The sequence below is a fragment of the Leopardus geoffroyi genome, chromosome C1, assembly GCF_018350155.1.
Source record: "Leopardus geoffroyi isolate Oge1 chromosome C1, O.geoffroyi_Oge1_pat1.0, whole genome shotgun sequence".
NCBI classification, from domain to species: Eukaryota; Metazoa; Chordata; class Mammalia; order Carnivora; family Felidae; genus Leopardus; species Leopardus geoffroyi.
In genome coordinates this window covers 197234328-197254054 of record NC_059328.1, presented here as the reverse complement: position 1 = coordinate 197254054, position 19727 = coordinate 197234328, and the positions used below count along the sequence as shown (strand labels likewise).

General features: G+C 35.6%; 1 protein-coding gene and 1 long non-coding RNA gene across 7 annotated transcripts in view; one reads left to right on the top strand and one right to left on the bottom strand.

The window, feature by feature from the left end:
• The window catches only part of ERBB4 (erb-b2 receptor tyrosine kinase 4), a 1138739-nt gene that overhangs the window by 490883 nt on the left and 628129 nt on the right, over positions 1 to 19727 (top strand). The gene's annotated exons all lie outside the window — the stretch shown is intronic.
• LOC123599413 lies at positions 8126 to 10462 on the bottom strand. Its single transcript, XR_006713141.1, has 2 exons — positions 9589 to 10462; positions 8126 to 8285 (listed from the first exon to the last, which is right to left on the bottom strand). It is a non-coding gene; the product is annotated as an uncharacterized LOC123599413 (long non-coding RNA).

The window sequence follows — 19727 nt, the reverse complement described above, 5'->3', positions numbered from 1 at the left end:
TTTCTTCTTATAAGAGGTAGTCACTAGTGCAAAGTACTTTCCAGAGAGGATCTGTCTTAACATATCTCTTTGCAGATACTAAGCAAATAAATACTTGTCTCTAAAGTCCTGATGAGGAACCACTTTTTAGGGGTTTGTCTAGAAGGGGGGATTAGTAATATCATCTAGAGAATTAAGTGAACTGGCTTCTATCATGTCAACGAAAGAACATAGGACAAATTGAAAGAAAATTTAAAAAAGATACTATGTAGGGAAGCCTATAGTTTAAAAAAGAGTTAGACACATCAGGCAATCACAATGCTTATATAACTTTGTATCTGAAATCAAACAAACTATTAACAACCAATCACAAAAACAGCAAAAATCAGGGAAATTTCAATATTAACAGGATATTTATTATTAAGGTTATAGTATTTTTTTTTTGTTTTCTCCTCCTCCTCCCCCCTTATCTCCCCCTCCTTTACCTCTTCTTCCACCTTCTTCTGTCTCAGTGCCTTTGCTTGTGCTATTCCTTCTTCTCTCTTCCCTTTCTCTACCAAATCACTTTGCACTCAATCTCTGCCTATGTGCCAAGCCTATTTCAAATAGCATTTTCTCTACAGTGTCCTTCTGTTCTCCAGTTTGTGGAAGTACACACTGTTTCCTCACTCATTTATCTATCTGCATCTCTTTCTAATACTGTAGTTACATATGCATGTATATCACACAGACACTCATACAGTTTTAGACTATACTTACTATTTACAAGCTGCATGTTACATACAAGGAGCTCACTGGCATAGGATATGGGAATTATTCCTTTTGAAATCCATACAGAAATTAGTCTTATGTGTAGTTTCACTGATTATTTTAATGCTGGTTATGTAGAGTTTTGTTTTGTTTTATTTTGTTTTTGGTAGAATGGTTGTAAGCGTATCCCTTCTGGGGAATCTAAGTTTATTTAGAGAATTGGAAATTCATATGTGTCAGTATAATAAATGCATAAAAATAAGACCTACACAAAGTGCAAAGAGGACAATGGGAAGGAAGACATGGGTTCCAACATGGGACCCAAAAAGTCTACTAGAATATTTCAGCAGAATCTTGAAGGAAAGATTTTTTTTTTAATCTCTAAACTCTTTCCTCTTCTCCATCCTTCGAGCGGCCACTAAGATTACTTTTTAAAGTTCATTTACTTATTTATTTTGAGAGAGAGGGAGAGTACATGCAGCATGAGTGGGGAAGGGGTAGAGAGAGAAAGAGAGAGAATTCCAAGCAGTGTCCTTGCTGTCAGCACACAGAGTCTGATGCGGGGCTTGATCCCACAAACAGTGAGATCATGACCTGGGCTGAAATCAAGAGTAGGATGCTTAACAGCACCTGGGCAGCTCAGTCCATTAAGTGTCTGACTTAGGCTCAGGTTATGATCTCATGGTTCATAAGTTTGAGCCTCACATTGGGCTGTCTGCTGTCAGCACAGAGCCCACTTGATATCCTCTGTCCCGCTGTCCCTCTCTCTGTGCCCTTCCCCTGCTTGTGCTCTCTCTCTCTCTCTCAAAAATAAATGAACATTAAAAAAAAAAAAAAAAAAGAGTAGGACACTTAACTGACTGAGCCACCAAGGCACCCCTAAGTTTCCTTTTTAAAACGCTAGCCTCATAACATTAGTGCTTTATTGTAAAAGTTTTCTGCATCAACCATAAATAGGATTAAAATTATTTAGCATGGCACACACATATTTATTTAGCATGTGACACACATTTGAAACTTCATTTAACACCATTAATACTCTGTGAACTTCAGTTGTGCCTAATGCCTTACAATATGCTGGACTTCCCTTTCTGTATTGTGCCTCAGGCATTTGTATAGGATGTTCGTTGTTTTTGTTTTTGGTTTATGTTTTTGCCTGAAATCCCCCTGTGATTTAGAGGAATTAATACTCATCCTTCTGAGTTGAGCCTGGAGTGCCCCCTCCTCAGCAAATAAAGAGAGAGGGGTTTTGTTTTGTTTTGTTTTCTTTTGTTCTGTTTTAACCTATTCTTACTAGTCTTGTACATATCTTTGTTAATAGTGATTTAACTTCATCAAGTCTTAGTTACCTTGTCTGTAAATGCAGACAGTAAACCAGGATAATCTCTAAAGTCACCTCTGTCTTTAATGTTCCTTAACAGCCACTACTCCTGAGGAAGGCCATTTAAGCCCTATTCAAAGCAGTGGTACAGATAGATGGAATCCTCTGCCAAATTGTAATTGAGTCACAACTAACAATACTTTCTGAATTAATCCCTAGCTCCTGTGTTTTTGCAACAGTCATGTGTATACTCTTTTTTTGTTTGTTTGTTTCTGTGTTTAGCCTATTTATGGCTTTTAAAAGTTTTAGTTCATTGATTTTAGTGGGGTTTTGTTTTAATTTTGTTTGTTTTCCCATTATGAATTTTTAATTATTATGTTCTCAATTTTATAATTTTCCCTCTGTGATTGTGGGTTTAATATCATGCTTTAAATGGTGATAAAATCTCTGGACTATAAAAATATGCATCTATATTTTTTCTTGTATTTAAATGTTTCCTCTTTTTATATACTATATTTTAACATCTGAAATGTTTCTTTGTTTAACAAGTGAAATAGGAATCTTTATTTTTCCTCAAATGGCTAGCCAGTTGTCCCAGAATTATTTATTGAATATACCATTTGTACCTCAAATATTTCAGATAACATGCACATACACACACGCACACACACACACACACACACACACACACACTTTTAAATTCATGAGTTTATTTCCATGTTACTAATAATTTCTTAAAATTTATTTTGTTATTCTAAATCATTTGCTTTGGTTCTAGTAGAAAACATAATCCCTACACTAATGTTTTTGCTCTTTTTTAAAGTTCAATGGGAATAAATTATTATGTCTGGTAGCGAGCTTCCTCGTTTGGATGGAAAAAATAAACAAAGTTCCATTTTTGCTTAAAATAGTGTATCAGGGGCATATTAAGTAAGTATCCTCTGTATGCATGTGATCACTTCCATTTTGTTAGGCAATGTGCTAAATAATTTATATATTTTATCTCATTTAATCCTCACAATAACTCTGTGAGATCGATGCTATAATCCTGTTTTACATACGAGGACACTGACGCTTCTAATAGTTAACTAACTTGCCTATGGAGCTGGTAAATGGTGGAGACCATATCATACACTGAACAGTCTGTTCCAAAGCCAGGGTCCCCTTATAATATTTCATTTAATCTTTTTATCTACCTGACCTAGGACTCCTACAGTTATACTGGACAGTTGACTCCATCTAAGATACTGAGTTTTCTTTCTTAAAAAATTGAGAAGACCAGGAGAAAGAAGGGAAATCTAGAGGGAGACTACTGTTAGCAGAATTAAGAGTCTTAATTAATTAACAGAATTAAACTAGCACCTTTAGTCTCACTTTTAAATTTATTGACATGTAAATATGGATGTGTAGAAAAGCAGTCTTTTCTACATCCTACTCAATCAATGTACATATAGGTGTTTGAGAAAAAGCAGATTATGTCTTTTATACTATTCTTATAGAAAATAAAAATTTGTAGCATAAAAACACTTAGAATAGATTCTGATTACTCCTCATAATGAGCACTTCTAAAACAAAGTATGTATACGTAATTTTGGCAGATGGGATTCTTTTTAACTGTATAAAGGAAACAATCTAATGTGGTATTCAGGGACCATTTCGTAGGTCCACCTCATGGTTTCCACCCATATCAACCCCCACTCCTCACAAAATTGTCTCTACAATGACTAATTTTAGGGATGGTGTGATGGATATTAAAATGGTTATTGAAGTTTAAAGAATGCTAAAAAGCACAAAAGATGGCCTAAAGAAAACACATGTGTTGTTTCTCTTTGTCTGTTTAACATTTATTTGGTAGCATTGTCTACTGGCCCTGGGTGGGACTTGGGCAGGGTAACCAGGACTTTTCTGCTTACTCTGAGATATGCAATTCTACAGTCACCATTAAGTGACTGTCTCAATTGATAGCATCTATTACAAGATACTCATTAATACTTTAATCTTCATTCAGAGGTAAAATTCACCCCTCCCTCTGCCAGCTGACACCATTGCCATCCCACTGTCATCTAGAAAGGGAGTACGAGAGCTCTTAGGAGCTCTGCCTCAACAGCTTGCTTGCTACAGCTTTAGCCCCTCTAGAACTGCCATTTGAGATGGAAGAAGGAAAAGTGGAAGCTCTTAAGTTTCTTCCTTGGGGATAGCCTGGGCCTACCAGCAAGAGCCCTCTATCCTGAATTCTTCAATATTCATATCACTAGATTCCTTTCCAATGGAAACTTGCTTGATGCTCAGGATGCTTCTCAGTCCTTGGGTTATTTAGTCCTTCCAACCTGTTTTGATGATGACTCACTCCATCCAGTCTCCTGCATGAGAATCCTTCTCCCTCCCAAGTTTTCCTCTGAAACAGGACTTAAAATGGCTCTGGACCTCTTCTTTCTATCCTGTATGGCCCATATCTGACCCAGGGAAAATGTTACCATAGAACCAGAAAGTAGAATGGTGGTTGCCAGGAGATAGAAGGAGGGGGGAATGAGGAGTTGTTGGTCATGGAGTGCAAGTTTTAGTTATGCAAGGTGAATATGTTGTATTTATCTAACAAAAGATGTAACATACAAGAGATCTGATGTACAACTTAATTGTAGTTAAGGTACTGAGGTACTACACTGTATACTTAAAATTTGCTGAAAGACTATGCCTGTGTTCTCACCACACACATACAAACACACACACACACACACACACACACACACACACACACACACGCAGTAACTATGATGATGTATATATTAGCTTGATTTGGTGATCATTTTACAATGCATATGTATATTAAGTCATCAAGTTTGTATCCCTTAAAAATATGCAATTTCTCATTGTCCCTTATGCTGTAATAAAGATTCCTGTTTTCTTACAACTGGATGTGAATCTAAATTATCCCAAAATAAGAGGTTTAAAAAATAAGTATTTTTGAATGAAAAAAATAGTAATTCTTAGATCCTTTTTTCAGACACAGATCAAAGAAGGCGGAGTATTCCCACCACAAAAGCAGTTATCCTGTTCCTACCCTATTAATTGCTTGCATGGGGGTTATACTATCTTTTTCTCTTCCATCCAGTTACATGGATCATATAATAAACTCTTTGCCACAGCACAGTGTAAACCTACCTTACTTGACGTGAAAGAAGGAGAGGGAGGTTACTGTACGGCTTGCTCTATAGACATCATGTCTCAAAATTCCCATTTTCTTCTGCCCCCGCCTATTTTCTCCCAGCTTCCCTCCTGTCCACCTCTATACTCTATCGGGGGAAAGTGGGTTTTTAATTGTAATTTGAGGACTCTTCATTCAGAATGCAATGTTAATTTTAGGCTACACTTGGTATTGTAAAACACCTGTTGAATAAGTAATACTTGCAGCCTGAACATGAGTATGATTTAGCCAGGAAGAGAAGAAGTGAGTCTTCCAGGCAGAAAATAGACCTGAGCTATAACTTGAGGAGTAAGGGAATTAACTGTGAGATAAAGAATGTAAGAGGTGAGAGGAGGAGGAAGCAGGGACACAGGGTGCCCAATGAGCCTTTTAAGGAGCTTGTTTCCATCCCAAGAGCAAAGGGAAGTCTTTGAAGGTTTATAAGCTGGGAAGTGACATGACACATAGTTTTTTGTGTTTTTGTTTTTGTTTTTGTTTTTGTTTTTGTTTTTTAATTACTATGGCTTCAGACTGGAGAATGGATATGCAAGGAGCAAGGTGAGAGGCAGCAAGACCAGTTAAGAGGGTAAAGAGCAGTTTGTGTGAAATTCCTGGCCTGGACTGGGGAGGCTTCAGCGGGGGTGGGGAAGAGTATCTTTTGAGATATTATCAGAATGAACATTATCAGACCTGATGACTGGATGTTTAAAGTGGGCCAGTGGGAATTGATCATAATTTAATCTTTTTTTTTTTAATTTTGTAATGTTTATTTATTTTTGAGAGAGAGAGACAGAGTGTGAGCAGGGGGGAGGGTCAGAGAGATAGGGAGACACAGAATCTGAAGCAGGCTCCAGGCTCTGAGCTGTCAGCACAGACCCCAGTGTGGGGCTCGAACTGAAAAATGGTGAGATCAAACCTGAACCAAAGTCAGACACCCAACTGACTGAGCCACTCAGGCGCCCCGGCCATAATTTAATCTTCTTTGAAAATGTAATGTTTTTGCCCCTTACTAAAAATAGGCATTTTGGGGGAGGTACAAGTTTGGAAAGGGAAATGATATGTACACTTTAGAAAAGCTAAGTTGGAGGAAACATTTAAACATTCACTACAATCCTGTTAGGTATTATCCCTATTGTATATGTAAGAAAACTGAAGCCACAAATTTTGCAAGTGCTAAGGTTAGAATGTGACCCTCGGTCTGACTCTGGCCCAAATTAATATATTGTAGCTATGTGTGGTTTTGTAGTACTCAAACATCATGGTATTTTAGAAATGGTTAAATATATAAACAATAAGGATATTATGATTATAATAACCACAATGGGGAATAGTATTTAAGATGTCTTAAAATTTAGGGGGCACCTGGGTGGCTCAGTTGGTTAAGTGTCCAACTTTGTCTCAGGTCATGGTCTCCTGGTTCATGAGTTCACGCCCCCGCCCCGGTCCAGCTCTGTGCTGACAGCTCGGAGCCTGGAGCCTGCTTTGGATTCTGTGTCTCCTTCTCTCTCTGCCCCTCCCCCGCTCATGCTCTGTCTCTGTCTCTCAAAAATAAATAAACATTAAACATTTTTTTGAAAAAGTCTTAAAATTTAGATTAATATAAAACTTCACCTTGCAAATAAATAGGAAATAGCGAGTAAAAGAAATAGAAGATCATAGAGAAGGAATAAGGAAGAAGTAAAAGGAAGGTGATCATATTATAGTTTAAGATGTGGTTGTTTTGTTTTTAAATTTTCTTTAGGTTGAGTGTTATATACTAATCCTCATGCCTCCATGATTACTGTAAGAGGGTATTTTTGTTTTCAATAGAGGAATTCAGAAGCTTTCTTACTTGAGCTGCTATGAGAAATTATATCATGCAAAAGATGAAAGTAACCTCAGTTTTAAGTACACTATGAAAATTGTTGAAAATATTATTAAACGTATATGTAGGAGCGTTAAAAAAATAAAAGCTTTTGTGAATACTATGTGATTCGCTCTATTTAAAGAAAACTCGGTTGATAACAATTTGTCCTCATGCCTCACTTTTAATCCTTACATCTAAAGTTATTTTACATGTTTAATACCTAGAGCACCTAAATAAATTACTTAAAGAGGAATTCAAAGAAATTACCTTAAAATACTTAAAGAAATGAAATGATTTGTATGTCAATGCGAATTCAGAAGCAGAACAAAGAAATAGAATGCTAGGCTCTGACACAACCCAAATATTACCTTTCAAAGCTTAACCGATCTCCTTTTTACTTTCTGAATAGGAGGTGTAGGCATTCTTTCTAAAAATGTCTGTAGATTTGGGGGAATGTTGGCAAAGGGCAAACACTTGGACTCCTTGTGGCAGTGCCTTTGTTCCCTGGAAGACGGATTGCTATTCCAGTTACAATATTGGTTTGTACAGAAAGGCTGCTGTTCCTTTACATTTCCTGGTGTCTATTACAGAAGCTTGCAGATGCACCTTCTGTTGCAAATAAGCCAGAAATTCCCATTATTTGGAGGTGGCTTGGGAGTGGTCGTAGTGGATTATTTTTGCCTGCTTTATTTAAGGATCTAATATTTTAAAAAATGGAAAACAACTACAGGGTTCTTAGTTATCAGAGCAAAAGAAAATTTAAAAAAAGAGCCAAAAGTGAATGAGAAATCACCCTCATCACAATTGCAGTCCATTTATTTTCCATACTAGCTCAGATAACTAAGAGAGTAATACTTAATTTTACAGTGAAATTTGGTGAGATTAGTTTCCACTTAATTATTTACTCTAGAAGTAATTTCAACAGAAGAGCATTAATGTCATTTTATTTGTTTATTTTTCTAATTTTTTGTTTAAATTCCAGATAGTTATTATACAGTATAATATTAGTTCCAGGTATAGAATTTAGTGATTCGTCAATACCATTTTAAACATTCTACCTTTGTTTTATTTTTCAAATGCTATTCTACCCAGTACTGTACCAGAAAGATCATTTAAGTCCGAAGGAGCAAAACCAGAATCAAATCAGGAGGACTATGGCAAGTGGGGAGGAGTGTTAAAGCATTCCATCCTTTTATCACCTGGCGTGTCTGCAAACATGAGGAGAAAGTAAATTTTCTTACAAAGAAATTTAAAGTAATAAAGTGATTATATTAGAGATGTGCATTAAGATGTATGCATTTAGAAAGTGGGTATATATACAAAAATCTCTTTAAATACCCTAAATCTAGATTTTATGCCAGGAAGTTTTCAGACCTAAGAACTTGACTTAGTCACAAAGTTATTCAGGTAATGGTTCCTGCCCTGGCTCAGAAAGTACATTAGAGCACACACTACAAAAAGGAGGGGGTAGGGGAAAACAGAGTAAAAACATGAAAAATACATTTTAAAGATTTAAATACTTGAAACTTGATATTTGCAGGAATGTGTTATCAGAATTCCTCCTGTTTTTCTTGAAAAAGTGACCCTGGTTTATGTTTCTCCCCTACTCCCTTCTGGTATTGTATTTCTCACTGTTCTTATCTGTAAGTTTTCTCAAACTTTTAACTCAATTGCCACTACTGGAAAAAAAATCAAAACACATATGCTTTATTAATGGGTCAGTAAATTATATGTGGAGTGTAGACTTAGAAAGTAGTAGATAACGTATCCCATAGTTCTGATTTGTGAAGTGAGGTGCAATAATTATGTCTGAAGCCCACACAGGTTTCTCTGACTCACTAGAGTCACCTGAGGGGCAAAAACCATTTGAGACAAAGACATCACTTCCTATAAAGCAATTTTGCCTAGTGAGAGCTTTCAGTGAAGATAACTTTTCAAAATAAGGTAAAAATCAACAGTCAATTGATATTCTTATAATATTCTCTCCTCCTTTAAACTCACATCTCTATTTTTCTGATAACTTCAAATACTGAGAGATACACAGGAAAAAAATCTAAAATATCACTGTTCTAACTATATAGAGACAATACAACTGCATGATTCTCTACTTTCCCAATTCAAAACATACTAGGATACACAAATATACAGTTGGGTACCAGTATCAGACTTGCATACAAATAGCAATAATAACAAAAAATAATAGGGGAAACAAAACTATAAAAAACAGATCTGAAAAACAATCAGAAGTACCTCTGTATAAATTCAGTTATCTTTATGTCAGTAAAAAGTTGAACAAACATTAATATCCCTTAAATATGTCATACATTGTATATTTGATGTTCCCAAAGGTGACATTAATTTAACAGAGATGCCATAATTATGGTTTGTAGTCTGTGTTTAAGAAATAATGGAAATGAAGAAAGACTTCTACCCCAAATCCAAAACTAGATTTATTTATTTTTATTGCTACATAACCAATTACTACAACTTAAAACAAATTTATTATCTTACAGTTTCTGTTTGGTCATGAATCTGGGTACAGGTTAGCTCAGTCTCTGCTAAAGACCTCAAAGTGTCTGCCTGGATTGCAGTCTCATATCAGGCTCTGGGTTCTCTTCCAAGTTATTGGTTGTTGGCAGAATTCCATGCCTTGTGGTTGTAGAACTCAAGTCTTCATTCTCTTGCATGTTATTGGCTGAGAACTCTCAAACCTTAAGGGTCCACCTTTAGATTCTTGTCACAAAGCTCCATAACAAATTCACAACATGATCATTTGCTTCTTTAAGAAAAGGATGAAATCTCTCTCTGGCTTTAATTCTATCCTCTTTTAAGGACTCATTTAATTAGGGTGAGCTTACCCAGTTCAATGTCCATTTTGATTAAGTCAAAGTCAATTGATAAGGCCTTTACTTACATCTTCAGAATCCATCCTTCATATAAAGTAACATAAGCATGGAGTGATATCTCATCATATTAAAGTCCTTTATACTCAAGGAGGGAGGATTATGCAGGGCATATACACAAGGGGGTGGGAATCTTGGGGCTATCTAAGATTTTTGCTTACTACACTAGGTTTTAGATCTTGAAAGAGTAAATTTCACATAGCAGCATTGCTCACTATAGAGAAAAGGTCACAGCAACATAAGTGTCCCTTGACCGGTGAATAAGCAAAATGTAGTATATACATACATGGAAATATTATTCAGCCTTAAAAAGGAAGCGAATTCTGACCTGTGCTACAACATGGATGAATCTTGAGGACATTGTGCTAAGTGAAATAAGCCAATCACAAAACACAAATACCATGTCATCCCCCTATATGACATGCTTAGAGTAGCAAATCCATACAGACAGAAGGTACCATGGGTTGTTGCCAGGGGCTGAGGGTAGGGAAGAATGGGGATTGTTATTTAATCGGTACAGAGCTTCAATTGTGTGAAATAAAAAGCATTCTGGAGATTGGCTGTACAACAGTGTGAATGTACTCAACACTTCTGATCTCTATGCTTAAAAATGGTTAAGATAGTACATTTTATGTCATATGTGTTTTATCACAGTTAAAAATAAAAGAAGAAAATCAAGTTTCAGCATCAAAAAAATTCAGAGATGTAATAGTTCTTTCTCTTTCTGTTCTAAATTATCTGCTAAAAAAAACCCACAAAAAGAAACAGTGAAAAATTGTATCATGGGCTACAGTCATTAAGGGAAGCTTTGTGGAGACTGTAGTTCTGAACTTAGTTTTTTTTTTTTTTTTTTTTTTTTTTTTTTAAGTAAATAGTGTTTGGATACTTAGAAAAACAGAATAAATGGGACAAACTTGCCAAGACATAGAGTTGTTCAGAAGAGGGGGTTCCTAGCCAGAGTTATAGAGAGACAAAGTGGAGGTTTTCAAAGAAAGTTGAGGTGAGAATGTAAAGGGTTTTTAAATGCTAAACTAAAGGAAATGGGTTTTAGTTTATAGTTTGTGAGGAAATATTGAAAATAGTATAATGTATTCTATGATACTGTTGTCTAGGAGTCCTTGTCATATGCCTCAGGTTATACATTCCTGGAGGAAACAGAATGTGACAGCAAGATGTGTGGTTAACAGATTCATAATTATTATTTGTTTTTCTGATAAAATATTTCCCTATCACATGCAAAATGCAAAACGGTTATCTTTGTTCAAGGAATCTGTTGCACTAAAGAATCAATTACTGATATTGAATAATCTGTATGATTGACACTAAGGCAAAGAACATGTCTTAATTTATCTTTGTATCTTTCTCTAAGTCTTAAAAACCAGTGCCTTGCATATAGTGATTGTTGAGTTAAAGTAGTATGCTGAAGAATGTAAGTGTTCTGTCCTGAAAATTACATCTATAGAACCTTGCATCTGTAATCCAAATAGACAGCAAAATATAGTGGTAATTCTTGCTAGGCAGTGTAACCTCACAATTCTCCCTAAGTAATTCCATTTGAGAATGACTTTCAATACCGAACACTGGTAATGAAATTGACTATTCAAAAAAGATGAAAAAAAAACTTTATTAAGAGAGTATACATATTATTTTAAGAAAAAAAATAAATGAAATCTCCAATATTTCAGGGAGAAATCTTCTTAGACATTAAAAGATAACAGCTTCTTTGCATTGTTTTCACTCATCCATTGAGTCAACTCAATTTTGAGTTAAACATTTTTTCTTTTTTTAAAAAGACAGACAACACTGGTGGGGGAAGGGCAGAGAAAGGGAGAAAGAATCCCAACCAGGCTCTGCCCTGCCAGTGCAGAACCCCACACGGGCCTTGACCCCAGGAAGCCGTGAGATCATGACCTTAGCCAAAACCAGGAGTCGGTTGCTTAACTGACTGAGCTACCCCAAATGTCCCTAAACCTTTTCTTTTTAACCATACTCTCAGAATTTTCCATTTGAGAGCACAATCCTGGGAATACTTTACTGGCTGAGCAGCCAGCTTCAACTGTATTAAAACTTTAAAATACCTGGTTATGTTTTCCAGTCTGTTCTTTGATACAAATAAAATATATGCTGAGTTGTTTCTTTAAGAAATGTTAATTCAGGGCGCCTGGGTAGCTGAATCCGTTGGCCATCTGACTTCGGTTCAGGTCATGATCTTGTGGTTTGTGGGTTCGAGCCCCACATCGGGCTCTGTGCTGCCTCTCAGTGTGGAGCCTGTTTCGGATTCTGTGTATCCCTCTCTCTCTGCCCCTCCTCCACTCATGCTCTGTTTCTCAAAAATAAATAAACATTAAAAAAAGAAGTTAAAAAAAAGAAATGGAAATTCATATCTTGAACAGGTGAAAGTCATCACATAATCTGCATTCTACCCAAACTCAATGGCAAATTAAACTTAAATACAGATATGGCAGCTCTTTCTCTCATTTGCTTCCAGGGTGATATCTAGGTTATAAGAGACTTGAAGTCTGTAAAAATATGGAGATGGGGGTTTCATCATTAAAAATATAAAATTATGATGTTAAATTAGGTTTAGAGCCTCAAAAGGGACATGTGCAAGTGAGGGGCCCTGAAGCTTATGCCTTATTTGTCTTTATGATAAACCCTCCTCTGCTTGCTTCTTTGGCCAGATCGTGATCCTGGAAGTTTCACTGGAAGATCTTCTTGTTAAGAGATATCTCATTTTTGCCTCATTCTTTTCCTTTTTTTTTCAAATATATATATTTTTTAATGTTTACTTATTTTTGAGAGAGACAGAGACTGAGTGTGAGTGGGGCAGGGGCAGAGAATGAGGAGTGAGAGAGACACAGAATCTGAAGCAGGATCCAGGCTCTGAGCGGTCAGCATGGAGCCCAACACGAGGCTCAAACTCACAAACTGTGAGATCGTGACCTGAGCCAAAGTCAGACACTTAACCAACTAAGCCACCCAGTCGTACCTCATTCTTTTCCTTAATTAGCTTTTTTTTTCCCACCACTCCACCCCACTCCCTCAATTGTGGTATTTAGTTTAATACAAAATTGAGATAATTTACTTTCCCCTCTGCTCCTACTATAACTTTCTGGCAAATGTAATGATAGCCAATTTGATTCACATCTGTGTTTTAAATAGGCATATTTCCAGAGAATCATTTTAAATTTAACATGAACTTTACATATTTGGGATGTTGTGTACATGCTCTATCTACATAAATGCACAAAATGAGGGAGTCTGGTTGGTAATTGATTACCTAAATATTAGTTTTGCATTATCTTTAAAATCAAGGCATAGACATGTGCTCATAGACTCTAAGTAAACCACTTTCCTTATTTTATAAAGAATATAATACGTAAATTGTGAAATCTACAGAGTATTGAGTGTGAGAAGAATTTATAAATCATATTTGATGAGCTGATATTTACAATCAGTTTATCCAAAGATTCACAGACTGACCACTCTATTCTATACCAAAAAGGTAATATTTTGTCTTATAATTTCAAATCATTTTATCTGTTCATCCATGAGAACTTATCTTGCAATGTCTTCTGTTCCCCATCATCCTCAACCCTAACCCACTTATTGGAAGCAAATGAGATAAATGTCCATTTCTTGTACAAAAAATGACATGAATATAAGCATACACATATTTGGGTTACTTAGTTTTTAAATTAATAGCAAAAGCTAGTATATTTTAGGTCAGAAAAACTAAATAATGCCATTTATTTGTAAGTTCTTTGTAGCTAGAATTGATTATACAATATCCTGAATTGTCAACAAAGACAATTTAAAGTCAAGGGTCTTAGGTGATGTAAGGAAGTTCTTCAATATAGATTTTCTATAGTTCTTCAATATAGATTTCTGTTGAGTAAATTTTGAGAATGATCAACCCAAACAACTGTGTGGTAATATATCTTGTGTTTTTTGTTTTGTTTTGTTTTGCTTTGTTATTTAGATGACATATAGCATTATATTAGTTTCAGGTATAAAACGTGCTTTGAAATTTATATATATTGTCAAACAATCACCAGAATAAGTCTAGTTAACATCCATCACCAAACACAGTTACAATTGTGTGTGTGTGTGTGTTGAGAACTTTTAAGATGTACTCTCTTAGCAGATCTCAAATATATAGTACAGTATTTTTAACACTGGTCACCATTCTGTATGTTACCTAACCTATTATTTTATAGCTGGGTGTTTGATAACAGCTATTCCAATAGGTGTGAGGTGATATCTGACTGTGGTTTGGATTTGCATTTCCCTGATGATTACTGATGTTGAACACCTTTCCATGTACCTATTGGCCATCCGTGTGTCTTCTTTGGAAAAATGTCTGTTCAGCTCCTCTGCCCATGTTATAATAGAATCATTTTTTTTATATTGAGGTCTATGAGTTTTTATGTATTTTGGATATTAACTCCTTATCAGATGTATGATTTGCAAATATTTTTCTCCCAGGCAGGAGGTTGCCTTTTCATTGTGTTAATGATATCCTTTGCTGTTGAGAAGCTTTTTACTTTGATGTTGTCCTACTTATTTATTTTTTGCTTTTGTTGTCTTTGCTTTTGTGTCAGATCCAAATTATCATCATCATGAAGCTTACTGCTTTTGTTTTCTAGGTAACTACTTTCTTCTTTTTGGTATTTTTTCGTATTAAATTTTCCTTATTTTTCCTTTAAACTAATGTAACGAATTTGGAGAAAAAGTTTATTTTTTAAATGTATGCACAACCGTTACTGCCTTAATAAGAAAAGGAATATGTTTTAGAAGCACTCAAGATACATGTATATAGTATAATTTAGAGTCAAACTTGGGGAGAGGTTTAGTGATGGGGGAATACTTAGAGAAACTCTTAAGGCAAGGTTGTTTATATGAAGCCTCAACAAATTAGGCAGAAAGTATGGAATTGAAAGGTAACTGCTGGGTCACACTCCCCAGTCTGTTTGGTAGAAGATATAAATATGAGAGGAAAACCCTGTAAAATGTTATGTTTCTTGAGGACAGATCCCATACTTGATCGAATGTCCTGTGTAATTAGACCACAGGTGTGACATTTCTACCTGTATCTGTTTTGCTCTTCATGGCCAAGTTTTATAAAAGGGCCACACTCACCAACTGTCCCCATTTCCAAATTCTGCGTTTGCTCTCCAACTGTGTAACTCCAGCTCCTGCTTATATCACCTGACTAGAAATGTCCTTTTTTTGGTAACTGTTTGCTTACCTCTTGCCAAAGCTATTGGGAATTACTTTGGGCGTTATCTTACTTGATATCCATTATGGAAATTTACATTATTTCTTAACTTTATTTTTCTTAAAAAAATTCTCACTATATGTATGTATACATAAATCTTTAGTTAAAAATTCAGAAATATCTAGAAATCAATAGATTATAAACAACACCTGCAACTTACTGCCCCTCCCCAATTCATTGGTATAAGTCTGTTTCTCTCACACATGCAAGTTATAATGTATATTCAGAGAAGCTTACTAATTTTCTTAATTAAGCTTCATATTATAAATATTTCTTCATGCCCTTAAAAATTTTTCAAGCATCTATAATGACTGCATAATATTCTAGTCTATAGATGCACCTAATTCCAACATGTTACTTAAATATATTTCAAACTTTCACAATTACAAATAATGTTGGGAACACATCCTTGGGTATAAAATTCTTTATATCTACTGTTGAATATTTTCTAGGATATATTTGAGGAAGTTTAATTACCAAAGCAAAAGATATGGCCATTTGTAAGGTTCTGGATACATGAAGTTAATTTGTTTTCCAGAGAGGTGCTGAATTTTTTTTTTTTTTTTTTTTTTTTGCCAGGACTGAGAAAATATCCATTATATCACACACTTGCTAAACTTTTTCCAATTGGGTAAAAACATGATACTGGTTTTATTTTGTATTTCTATAAGGTGTGTAATATAGAGTGCAATCTAGATAATTATCTCCAAACCTTTAAAAGTTTTCTTCTCTAATGTTTTTTAATTAAATCATCTATGATTTTTCTTAATTTTTTATGGAATTGCAAAATTCTCTTCTCGATTATGTTACTCTTGGGGGCCTTATCTTTATAGTCTGATTCTCTCATTTCAATTAATTAATTCATTTTATTGTGTTGCTCCATCATCCCACATGGGCTTTTCTTATTTTATATCTAACAAAACGTGATGTCAAAACATATTCCATATTTCCATTAGAAGTACCAACTAAAAAGATTATATATACATTGTACTAACTTACAGGAGACGCATGTGATGCACTTACCTTACTAAGAGATTTATATTTATATTGTTTTTGTCTGATTTGGGAAAATGCCTTTACTTTTTATTCAGAGGATTAAGGAAGTTAAGAAGAAAGGTGTCAAATATGTATTTTAACAGTGTTATTTAAGAGCTATAGTTAATAATATATTTTCATAAAACTATTTTCGGGGCGCCTGGGTGGCACAGTCGGTTAAGCGTCCGACTTCAGCCAGGTCACGATCTCGCGGTCCGGGAGTTCCAGCCCCGCGTCAGGCTCTGGGCTGATGGCTCAGAGCCTGGAGCCTGTTTCCGATTCTGTCTCCCTCTCTCTCTGCCCCTCCCCCGTTCATGCTCTCTCTCTCTCTGTCCCAAAAATAAATAAACATTGAAAAAAAAATTCTTAAAAAAAAAAAAAACTATTTTCATTTTTCTTCTCATACTTAAAATTGTTAAAATTTGAGGAAGTAATACATATTTCATTATCAAAAAAAAGTTAATTGCATAAAATAACAATGATGTAGTCTCACAAAAAATGTATTTAATTCAGTACAATAGGAAAAGGAGAGTTGCTGTTTCAGACTTTTCCATGTCTTAAGAGACGAAGCAAAATCATTGGTGCCATCAGTGTTCACATTTAAATAATCAGAATGGAATACCTGAATAGTTATTGTATTCATCGACTGACAGAAATTTTAGTTGATGGAAAAACATAATTCTCCAGGTAATTACTTTTTTGTTAGACTCTGAAAGCTCCTCTGAATGTGTGAGACTCTCTGACCCAACCATACTAGATAAGCCTAAAAGGACTTGGTCCACTTTTCATCCTTTAACAGGTAGAATAGTGCTCCTGATAAAAAAAAAGGTCTGCATCCCTTTAAGCACACTGATGAATTTGCTCACACACAAGGAGGCATGAGGGCGAATTTGAATACTGTGTTTAGAGACAGTTGAGTGAGAAGGGTGTAATCTTCAAGAGATGGAAATGTTAGGGTTGGGTGGAGAAGACAAACTAGAAGGGGATAATGAAGATGAAGAGATGGAGAGAGATGGGGTGCCTGGGTGGTTCAGTCAGTTGAGCATCTGACTACTGATTTTGGCTCAGGTCATGATTCCAGGGTTGTGGGACGGAGCCCTGCATTAGGCTCTGCTCTGAGGGTGGGGACTGTGGTGTGGAACACTCTCTCTCTCTCTCTCTCTCTCTCTCTCTCTCTCCTTCTCTCTCTCCCTCTCCCTCCCTCGGCCCCTCTCCCCCATTTGCAAACTCTCTCTGTCTCTTAAAAATAAATGGAAAGAGGAGCTAGTGAAACTCCAGCTCTACAGGCTAGAGACGGTAGAACTACTTAGTATAAAGTACCAAGGAAAAAAATCTCTGGGGGAAAGGTTTGCAGATAGCCTTCAAGAAACACATGAGTAGTCAGTAAGGAGGGGTGTGTTCTTTGTCTGTGTTTTACATACGTGTGTGGGTTTATTTTGGCCAAATAATTCACTTGGTATGTGAATACTTATGGCACATGTGTTTATACATACACATCTTTACACATATTTATTGAACCCTTATTTGCATTTGTATATATGTGATGTATTTAAATATATGTAAGATACACATTGCTTTTTCTACTTTTAACTATGCCATTATTTTTTTCTAAGAAAATATACTAAACAGCTTCAGTTTCCTTTACTGGAACCTTTTCCTCTGCTTCTTTTCTGCATTTTGAAGTGTCCCAGATGTATTTCATTTTGTGTCAACATACTTACCTTAGACAATGTCATTCAGTCCTGTGGTTTAGGTGTCTGCTGTGATTCCTAAATATACTTCTCCAGCCCTGTCGACTCCCTTCAACTCTAGATTTAAATGTGTCACTGCTTCTGTAACATCTTCACGTTGGTATGAAATATGGGTCTCAAAATTTATATAGTGAAACAGAATTCTTAACTTCCATCTTCCCACTGCCAACCAATTATTCCCTAGTTTCCTCTACTTCCTCTAGATTATGGCACTTCTGCCTGCTCAATTGCTTAAGCCAAATATCTAGAGATTATCTTTTATTTCTATCTTCTCCTCACCCACTGTTATGCAAACTGTCAGCCAGTGCCATTGATTTCTCCCCCCAGACATGTCCTAATCATGTGTACTTGTTCCCAGCTCTCCTACAAGCACCCTGGTCCAAACCACATGGGCCACTATCCTAGCTTCCATACTTTCCAGCCACAACTTTTGCAATCCTTACTTTACACAACTGTTACTAAGATTAAAATAGTGAAATAAAGGACATAGTGCCATCACACCATTACTTAAATACTCAACATTCCCATTGTATTTAAAGTCCAAATTCTGTACCCTTTTGTAAAATAATGAAATTGTACAGGATTTCATTCTGCTCTTCCTTAACCATGTTGCTCTAGCTTTTTGGCACTCTCTGTATTCCTGTCTTGGGAACTTAGAAAAGTAGTTACTTTATTTTCCTGAATTTTTTCTTTTCTGATTTTATATGCATCACATCTTTCCTGTCAGGTTAGGGCTCAGCTTAAATATCATCTCTCAGAGAGACTTTCATGAGCACCCAATAAAACATAACCCCCTTTCCACACATCAACCCCATTATGTTACTTTGTTTTAATTCTCTGCAGAAACCTATCATGCTTTACTTATTATATACTTATGTTTACTATCAGAACACTATAAACTCAGAACACTATATAGGGACATACTATCTTAGAACTATCACATATCAAGCTTCCTGTAAATATTTGTTTAAAAAAATAATACTGTGAGGGGTGCCTGGATGGCTTAGTCAGTTAAGCTTCCAAAGAGAGAAAGAGAGAGAGAGAGAGAGAGAGAGAGAGAGAGAGAGAGAGAGAGACTTGATTTTGGCTTAGATCATGATCTCACAGTTCATGAGATTGAGCCCCTCATCAGGCTTTGCCCTGATAGTGCAGAGCCTGCTTGGGTACTCTCTCTCCCTCTCTTTCTGCCCCTTCCCAACTATCTTTCCTTCTCAAAATAAATATATAAACATAAAAAAAAAAAACATTGTGGAGAATCTTCAAGCATGGGCAGACGGAAAGGATGAGAAGATTAAGGTTGTTTTCCATTCTTGAAAAATCCTATGATTTTTGTGAAATATATTTTATACTTTTGTCCTGCCCAAATCCATTTTAGGTGAGCTATTGAAACTAAAGAGAATATGTAGTATTTTTGGTTTGATCAGTCAATTGATAGATGTATGTTATTCAACATAAGTAAATATTGAGCTTTAACAATACTGGGTGATTTGGAAATGTAGGTAGATTTTGTTTAGGTGTAAGGAATGTTAGAGGTATGCAATTAAGCATATTTTCTATTTTACTGTAGGACAACACTAAAATATGCAGTTAAAGCTTAAATGTAAATTTTCTCTTTCCTTAAAATTATGTGTTTTGTTTTGAGAAGAATTGTTATGTGGAACAGAGAACCAGAAAAGGGGC